The sequence below is a fragment of the Mustela nivalis genome (genome assembly GCF_964662115.1).
Source record: "Mustela nivalis genome assembly, chromosome: 12".
Classification (NCBI taxonomy): Eukaryota; Metazoa; Chordata; class Mammalia; order Carnivora; family Mustelidae; genus Mustela; species Mustela nivalis.
The window spans coordinates 94,881,320-94,889,176 of NC_139031.1; the positions used below are offsets into that span (position 1 = coordinate 94,881,320).

A 7,857-nucleotide genomic window follows, 5' to 3' on the forward strand; every position below is an offset into this window, starting at 1 on the left:
AGATCATGACCTGAGCGGAAGGCAGATGCTTAAGCAGCTGAGCCACCCAGATGTCCTTTTCTAGAGAAAAGGGAATTCAAGAGAATACAGGGAATGCTCCCCAGGCAATATCTTGAGCTCTAGAACTAGGAGGAATGGAGGTGCATTTCCCAGGTAGAGAGATGGCCTCTCTGTGCTCTGGGCTGCAAGGGGCTAGAACAAAGCAAAGTGTCTGTGGGTGCCCTGGCCATGGAGACCATAAGATTTCCCATCTCTCTCTTTTTTTTAAATTGCATTTATTCTGTGCAAATTTACTCCCGGGCCATAAGCTTTTGTTTCTTCAGTTTCTTCTGGGATATCTATTTCTTCTGTGCAGCCTCCTCTTCTGGTTTAGGAACAATCTGCTCTTTTTCAGTAAGGATCATCTCAATGTGGCAGGGAGAGCTCATGTATGGGTTAATGCAACCATGAGCCCTGTAAGTCCTATGCTGCATCTTGGGGGCTTTGTTCACCTGAATGTGCTCAATGACCAGAGAATCGACATCTAAACCCTTAAGTTCAGCATTACTCTCTGCGTTTTTAAACATTCAGCACTCTTCTTGGGCCACCAACCTTGTGTCCAGCCCCACTGTTTGGCCTGGGCACACCTACCAACTCCACCATTGTAGCGACGGAATGGCACGCACTGCTTCTGCAAAGTGACGTCTTTCAGATACTTGGTGGCTTTTCGGATATGCATACCCTTGATGGCCTGGGCAGTTTCACGTGTATTCTTAAAGTGAACACGGAGATTTGAACCTTTTGACTTGCATGATTTCATAGGGTTTTCCGGGTCAAGTGAATAGCGAACCATTTTCAGAGGTCACCCCAGGCCGCTGAGACATGCATGGAAAACTGGCACGCTCAGATGTTTGTTGTCTCAGACAACATGGTTAGGAGTACTGGCATATTCCGCCGTGGTTACTCTGCATGGAAGAGAGATCACATAAATGGGAAAAATCTAAACTTTCACGTGATACAAGGTCAGTTCCGGACACTTGAGGAGGTGGTCCATGATTGTTTCTCGGTCTGGTGAGTTGCAAGTCTAGAGTAGTCAGCCCCCAATTTTGGACTTCAATCTTTATTCCTTCTTCATTGTTTTGGTTACTTGGCAGCTCTAGTTGATAAGAATAAACAGAGGAGGGGCACCTGGGTGGCTCAGTGGGTTGGGCCTCTGCCTTGAGATCGGGTCGTGATCTCAGGGTCCTGGAATCAAGCCCCACATTGCTCTCTGCTCAGTGGGGATCCTGCTTCCCCTTCCCCCTCTGCCTGCCTCTCTGCCTATTTGTGATCTCTGTCTGTCAAATAAATAAATAAAATCTTGGGAAAAAAAAAGAATAGACAGAGGAATGATATTCTCAGGGCCAAGGAAAACCGTCAGAGGCTGCTGGAACCAACCTCGTTTAGCCTGACAGACGTGTCTAATGCCTAAGAGGAAGTAGGCACAAGACACCTCCCTCTTCCTTCAGTGGGGCCAGAAAATGACCCACAGTTCCGTGATGTTCAGACCAATGCTTCAAGCACTCATAATTTCTCACCTGAACCACAGCACCAGCCTCCAGTGCCACCTTCTACTCCTATAAGGGCTCAGGCTGTCTTAGAATGACCTGAAGGGACATGAGCCCTGCCTCAAGCCACCAACTGACATCACTCTCCTGGATGATTCTTCAGTGGCTCCCAGTGCCTGGAAAAAGTCAGATCTAAGCATTGTGTTTACTCCTCAGGGACCCTCATTAATCTGGACTCCACTTTGCCCTCAAGATCTTGAGCAGGACTGGTTCTGCCTGGACCTGTCACCTGAGGTTGGGATTATTTAGGTCGCAAGAGCTAGAAACCTGGCAGGGAACCAATCCAACATCTATATCTATCTATCTATCTATCTATCTATCTATCTATCATCTATCTATCTATCTATGTACCTACCTATCTAGATAGATTTATTTATTTTAGAGAGAGAGAGAGAGAGTAAGAGAGAATGAGAGCTGCGGGGAGTGGGAGAGGCAGAAGAGGGAGATAGAGAACCTCAAGAAGACTGAGCTGAATACAAAACTCTACACAGAGCTCGATCTCACCATCCTGAGATCATGATCTGGGCCGAAACCAAGAGTCAGATGCTCAACCTACGGAGTCACCCAGGCACCCCTCCAATCCAACTTTTAAATGTTGAAATTATTTAGACATTTTTAAAGCACTGTAAGTACCATATCAAACTTATCTGCAGGGCAAATATAGCACAGATAGAATGGCAGTTTTGAACCCAGGAGAGGAGTGTGTTAAAGTTGAAAATTTCCTTATTGCCTTTCTTCTACTTACCTTGAAGTTTATTGTTCTCTCAGCCATAAGTCAAGGAGAGCACTCTACCCCAATGTCAGCAGGATGTATGTTCTTTCCAAGTGGACAGGAAATGGTCTTCAAGGTAAAAAAAAAAAAAAAAAATCTATACCACAAAACATAAATGGTTTCAGATCCCCAAAACATAAAAGGATTCAGATCATGAAAAGTGTGTTCTGTGACCAGAATAGAAGTAAATTAGAGACCAGAGACAAAGTCAGTATCTGGAAAACCCCAAATATTTGGAAAATAAATGCTACACATCTAAATAAGCCAGAGGTAAAATAAGAAGTCAAAATGGAAATTAGAAAGTGTTTTGAATTGAATGAGAATGAAAACACACGGCATAAATTTGGGGGAATGCTGGTAGGTCAGCCTGAGGATGGAAAACAGTAAAGATCTGTATTAGGAAAGAAGCAAGGTCTCCATGAGGTGACTTCCGTTTCCACTTGAAGAAACTGGAGCAAGGAATGCAAAGTAAACCCAAACTAATCAGTTGAAATAATAAAGGGAAGAGAAGAAATAAATAAAATGGAATGCAGCCGAAACCTCAGGGAAAGAACGATGAGGCCAATAAGACTGGCAAACCTCTAGACAGAGAGACTTGGGGGAGGAGAGCATGGAGAGAGGACAAGCCGATTTTGTGCCCAATGCAGAGCCAGATGTGGGGCTCAATCCCAGGACCTCAAGATGAGCCAGATGCTTAAGTGACTGAGCCCCCCAGGCGCCCCTGAATAGACATTTCTTAAAAGAAGATATATGGACTGACAGTAAGCAGTGAAAACATGCTCAGAAGGATGATGCAAAATAAACCACAGGAAAATGCCACTGCACACCTAGTAGAATAGCAAAAATTAGAGAAACTGACCATCTTAAGCGTTGGAGAGCAGGGGGCGAAGCTAAACTCTCGTCCACATCCTGGAGGAATGTAAAGATGATACAGCTGCTTGGAAGACAGTTTGGAAATAACTTACACATTAACTTGTACTTACCATAGGATCCAGCCATTGTACTCTTAGGAATTTACACAAGAGAGAGGAAAGTATGTGTCCACACAAAGACTCACAGACCAATGTTCCCAACCGCCTTCTCTGCAACAGTCCTAAGCTGGAAATAACCCTGTGTATGACGGACCAATGGAAAAACACGTGACAGTGTCATCACACAATGAAATACTATTTATCAGTAAGAAAGAATTTACTATGCACATTTTGGGTTCTGCACCCACTGTCCAACATGTATATGAGGAACCCATCGAGCAACTCAGTTCTGGCACTACCCATGGGGAGACAGCATGAGACCCCCATAGTTCGTAATTGTAGTCTTATAGGACTGCACCTCTTGGCCCCAACACACACACACACACACACACACACACACACACACACACACTCTCACTCACTTCAGAAGCCAGATATAAGTCCTGTGGTTTGGACCCACTGCCTATGGGTCTGGATTGGAGTTCCAGCTCCTTGGGTTTGACTAACCGCCCAAAGTGGCTCACAGAACTCAGAGAAAAGTTTTACTTGTTAGGTTACCAGTTTATTTAAAAGGCTGTAACTCAGGACAAGCCAGAAACAGAAGTACAGGGCAAATTATGAGCAAAAGGGTGAGTGCTTCTACCCGCTCTCTGAGCTCCCTCCTGCTGGAACATTCATGTCTTCACAACCCAGAAGCTCTCTGAACCCTGTCCTTTTGGCTTTTTTTTTTTTTTAATTTATTTTTTAACTTTAGTAGGCTCCACACGCAGCAAGGGCCTTGAACTCCCAATTGGAGATCAAGAATCACATCCTCTACTCACTGAGCCTGCCAGGTGGCCCTGTCCTTTTAGGTTTTGATGGAAATGTCATTACACAGGCCCGATTGATTAAATCACACACCATTGGAGAATGAGCTCAATCTCCACATCCTCTTCCCTCCCCTGAGGTCTGGGCGGCGGGGGGGGGGGGCCCATGGACTCAATATTCCAACCCTCCAGTGCCAGGTTTGGTTTCCCTGGCAACCAGCCCCCTGCTCCAGAGCTTTCCAAAAATCACCTCATTAACATTAAAGCGACTGAAGTTGAAAGGGGTTCTTCATGAATGACAAGACGCCTGCTTCGCCCTTACGGCCCTGAAGCGATTTTGGGAACTAAGCACGAGAGACCGAATATTATAACAGAAGATGTTCCCATTGCTCTTATCACTTGGGGAATTCCAAGCATTTGGGAGCTGTGAGCCAGGAACCGGGGGCAAGGAACAAATATGCATTTCTTACAAATCACAGGATTGCAATGCAACGATGTGGCAAAATCTCCAAGTAATTATACTTTGAGGACAAGTGAAGGTAGCCAGACAAAAAGAGTATGAAACAACAGCATGATTCCATTTATATTGAACTCTATACAACGGAAATTAATCTATCCTGGTAGAAAGCAGATCAGCGGTTGCCTGGACAGGGGAAGGCTGGTAAAATGCCCTGAACGGAACAATTAAAAAGGGCATGAGAAATCCAAGGGTGACGGGTTTGATCACTTATGTTGACTGCAGGGATATCAAAACTTACCAAAGTGTACATTTAAATGTCAATTATACTTAGTAGAGCTCTTTAAGAAAAATTCTGTGGAATAAACTGAAGATACGTGCAGATACAGAATAAAAATCTATCCCCGGCAGCCAACGTTTAATCTCGGGGAGAGCAGAGGGCTGGAGACCACACACCCTGCTGGAGGGGTTCCTGTCCTCAAATCCTCAGTCAACGTGTGGTGCCCCCACGTGAGAGAGGGGCAGGAAGCCTGGCTTTCCACGTTTCCACCTTCTGCCTGTTATACTCTTGGACTGGCTTGAATAATAGTTCCCTAGAAAGGACGGCTTACCTTATCCAGAAAGGAGACGGGGATTATCAGTGTCAGACAACCCTCCATGCTCCTCATACCTCCTGCAAGCCCCGAGCTCCCTCCCCTTACTAAATTGCACCGAAGCTGACAGGTACTTTTTAATTTTTTAATTTTTAATTTTTTAAAATTTTTTCAGTGTTCCAAGATTCATTGTTTATGCACCACACCCAGTGCTCCACGCAATCCGTGCCCTCCTCAATACCCACCACCAGACTCACCCAACCCTCCACTCCCCTCCCCTCCAAAACCCTCAGTTTGTTTCTCCGAGTCCACAGTCTCTCAGGGTTCGTCTCCCCCTCTGATTTCCCCCAACTCACTTTTCCTTTCCTTCTCCTAACGACAGGTCCTTTTTGATGTTTCCTTATACTTCACCTCGTATGTTATCACGCTGCTGTTTGCACGCTACTGACTGTGCAAGGAGCAGACAGACCTGCGGCCCAACCCTGATGTGCCTTAGTGACCAGGACCCCGGGGTCCTGACGTGTTGATGAGAACAAGGACACGAGCGCAGCAAGCAACATGCAATGGTGGGGGGGGGGGCGGGGAGGGGCCCCGGGGTGGGATTGGAGTGCCTGCTGGTTTTGGAGTCCTGATATGTTCACTGTTTTCATATGCATTTAAGGAAAAATGAGAACCAAGTTCATGTACATACGGAAACATGTACACGGAAACAAAACAAAACAAAACAAAACAAAACCAGTTCAGTGTTTCTGGGTTAGTGGAGCCCCTCCTCAGGCTCACAGGGCTGCCAGCCTTGCCGGGACTACCTTTCTTAGATGGCCTCTCTGCTCCCAGTGACTCTGCCTTCTCTCTTCTCCCCATGCCTAGTCCCAGCAGAGTGATGGCTCTCTGGGTCACTCCCTCCTGGTTACTCTCCGCTACTTCTCGGGAGCCAGATGTGATCCTACTTGCGTCTCCGGATGTTTCCAGCAAGGTGGGCAGCATCGGCTCACATGGCCCCGGGGAAACGCTTTCCAGGTTTTCTCTGCAGAGGTTTGAATGGCCTGGCCCTTTTTTGGTATTACAAGGATGCCCCATCAGGGGCACGTGGCTGCAGGGTTCCTTCGAGGTCGCCTCCTGTGGTGTGCCCTTGCTGCAGACCGAGTCCTTTGGGGTAATCTGGAGGTGGTCATCAGACAGAGACGACCATGCACGTCCCTCTTTGCCTCCAAGTCTGGCTGAGGGGGGCTCTGCTAGCACAGGGCCCAGAGAGAAGTCAGTCCACCATGTCTCCGGACTCCAGACACCCCCCCCCAGTCCTATGGGTACAAGGGTCTAACCGACACCCCAGGAAATGGGAGAAGACGCTGTTGGAAGCAGTCAGATCAGAGACAGCAGAATTGAAGTTCTGAATTTCAGGGCACAGCGGTCACTGGTGACATCTTGGGGGGTATCTGCAGGGACTCAGGGAAAGTATTTTACGAAGGAGAGATACCAAGTGCTTCAGCCACAGGTGAGGAGCACACGTGCATCTCTGTAGGTGCCCGATATTTCCTCTGAGAACTCTGGCTTATTCCCAAGGAGGGTCCATCTTGTGTGGCTCCAGAGAGTGGGAGTGAAGAATGTGGGGTTGGGGGGAGGGAGCCAGCTTTGGGGGGCACCAGGCTGACAGCTGCTGAGAAACAAAATTGCAACTGAGTAAATTTGAAAAATTTTCAGATCTAATTGGCTTTACTAAATGATTCATGAATCAGGCAGCATCCCACCTAGAAGGAGAGGAGAGCTCCAGGGAGCTCAACAAAAGGAAGGTTTTGAAAGGCAGCGAGAAGGCATTAAAAAAGAAGAAGAAAGACATTTTTCAGCAAAGAATGCATTGTTCAGGCAAGGTTGCCTTCCTAAGGGGAGCAGAAGGGGGTATCATTACATTCCTAGTATCGACCTGAAATTCCATGTGGGCTGGTTAAAAGCGGCATTCCTGGCCGGGCAGGGGGGCGGAGAGACTGTGGTTGGGTTAGGTATTAAGTCTTGGCTTCCTGACTCGGGGCCTTGACCCAAGGGACACCATTTTGGGGCCTGAGGTTTTGCTTTCCATTTCTTTAATGTCCCCACAGACACCAGGGGAGACAGAGGCAGAAGTCTCTCTTACAGACTGGGCCTGTTCTCTCCAGAGGCTAGCTTCCAGAACCTGCTCGTGGCTCTGCTGAAAGCAAAGAGAGAAGCCCACAGAAACAGCAGTGACATCAACCCAATGGCCGTTTTCTCTGTCCTGTGACTGTCCTATCCAAGACTGAGGGGACCCAGTAAAGCAGGAGTACCCTCGGGAGAAAATACTTCAACTCTGACTCCTGGGACTCCATTCGTCATGACCACTGTCTCTTCCGGAGTTCCTTATGTCTCGGTCTCTGCTTTGGTGCACCTTCTCACTCTCTCTCCAGGTTTTTTCCTGGACGAGGCTGCCCCAGGTGCCCAGGCTGACCTCCCTTTGTTGGAGCCGATATAGCTGTGTTGCTGGGCACACACTCCAGATGTTACCTGGAAGGACTCTTTTCTGGAATCTTCTCTTTTCATTCAACAAAAGTATACCACGATTGCCTCTCCTGTCCCAGGACTGCAGGAAGCAAGGGGAGACGAGGGGGAATGAGACAGTATCAGTATCTTGCTGCAGAAAAGCCGAGAGCTCCCCTCGAGGAACC

The 7,857-nt window shown here is 47.4% G+C and overlaps 1 pseudogene across 1 annotated transcript; it reads right to left on the reverse strand.

Annotated features, from left to right (window-relative positions):
• Positions 1 to 290: 290 nt before the first annotated feature.
• On the reverse strand, positions 291 to 860 carry LOC309845054 (large ribosomal subunit protein uL22 pseudogene; annotated as a pseudogene). Its single transcript has one exon. The product of its transcript is annotated as a large ribosomal subunit protein uL22 pseudogene (transcript).
• Positions 861 to 7,857: the final 6,997 nt, after the last annotated feature.